General features: G+C 46.5%; 1 non-coding gene across 1 annotated transcript; it reads right to left on the bottom strand.

Moving 5' to 3' along the window:
* Nucleotides 1–822: 822 nt before the first annotated feature.
* TRNAD-GUC lies at nt 823–896 on the bottom strand. Its single transcript has one exon. It is a non-coding gene; the product is annotated as a tRNA-Asp (tRNA).
* Between the last annotated feature and the right edge of the window lie 161 nt (nt 897–1,057).

Here is a 1,057-nt window from a genome sequence, read left to right as displayed (position 1 = left end):
CCCGGGCTTTTTTCGAATCTCCTTCGGATACGTTTGCTCGCTCTGAATTGCCAAACCATGAAATATGGTGGCTCGGAGGAGTGGGTTCGCAACCACCCCAAGATCCCCCCACCCACAGCACCCTTCCTGAAAGTCATCGATATTCATTAAAAAACAACCGTGTAGCCAACACAGGATGTCGCTGCATCAAGCGATAGGGTTTGTTCAACAAAAGAACGAACTGGCGGCTTTATCGGGGCAGGATGAAGTCGACACTCCACACGTATTACATAGAATGAATTCATACTTGTAGTTTTTTTTTCTACCACCCCCACTACAACGAGTCCAAGAAGTGGAGCTGGGCGGCGCGAGGTCAGAAGGAATGATTTGCTTGTCGGGTCAAACAGCTACTGACTACCGGAAGAGTCCGATAAGAACGAATCGGTCTCGCTCGGACCCCCCCCCAACAAATATTCAGTATTTTTGTGTATACTGCTGTTGGGGCAATTGTTTGTTCCCGATCGATAACCGAACGCTATATCGGAAAGGAGTAGTATATCGAACGGTTAAGATCGGCGGACAAATACTAGTGCAATCATCTACAATAAAGATATGCTCGACCGACAACACGCAGGGTTTACTTTATTCCGCTGCTTTAATTGGCCGGCGAGGAGTGGGACGCCGCGTGCGGTTATCGCCGCCCGGTAGAGGTGTGGAATCCAAATTTATGGGTGCCACCAAAGATCAATAACCCTATTTATTATTAATACGAGGTACCATACATTATGGTGCCGCCGAATGAAAGCCGACCTTCCAACATTGTCGATTTATTAGTTTTGCGAGCGGGATTGACGGGGCTCGAACCCGCAACTTCCGTCTTGACAGGGCGGTACTCTAACCGATTGAACTACAATCCCGCTGGATACAGTTTACTTGTGAAACCAATAAGTATGAAGTCTTTGTGCCAAACCCGTATACTACTATTACTGCGATTACTACGATTATTACTTCCGATGTCATTGAGTGCTTATACGTAACTCTATGGATATTCGTATAGGTAGAAACAACTACATCTATT

The sequence above is a fragment of the Selaginella moellendorffii genome, unplaced genomic scaffold (assembly GCF_000143415.4).
Source record: "Selaginella moellendorffii unplaced genomic scaffold, v1.0 SELMOscaffold_730, whole genome shotgun sequence".
In the NCBI taxonomy this organism is placed as follows: domain Eukaryota; kingdom Viridiplantae; phylum Streptophyta; class Lycopodiopsida; order Selaginellales; family Selaginellaceae; genus Selaginella; species Selaginella moellendorffii.
This window is presented reverse-complemented; position numbering and strand designations above follow the sequence as displayed.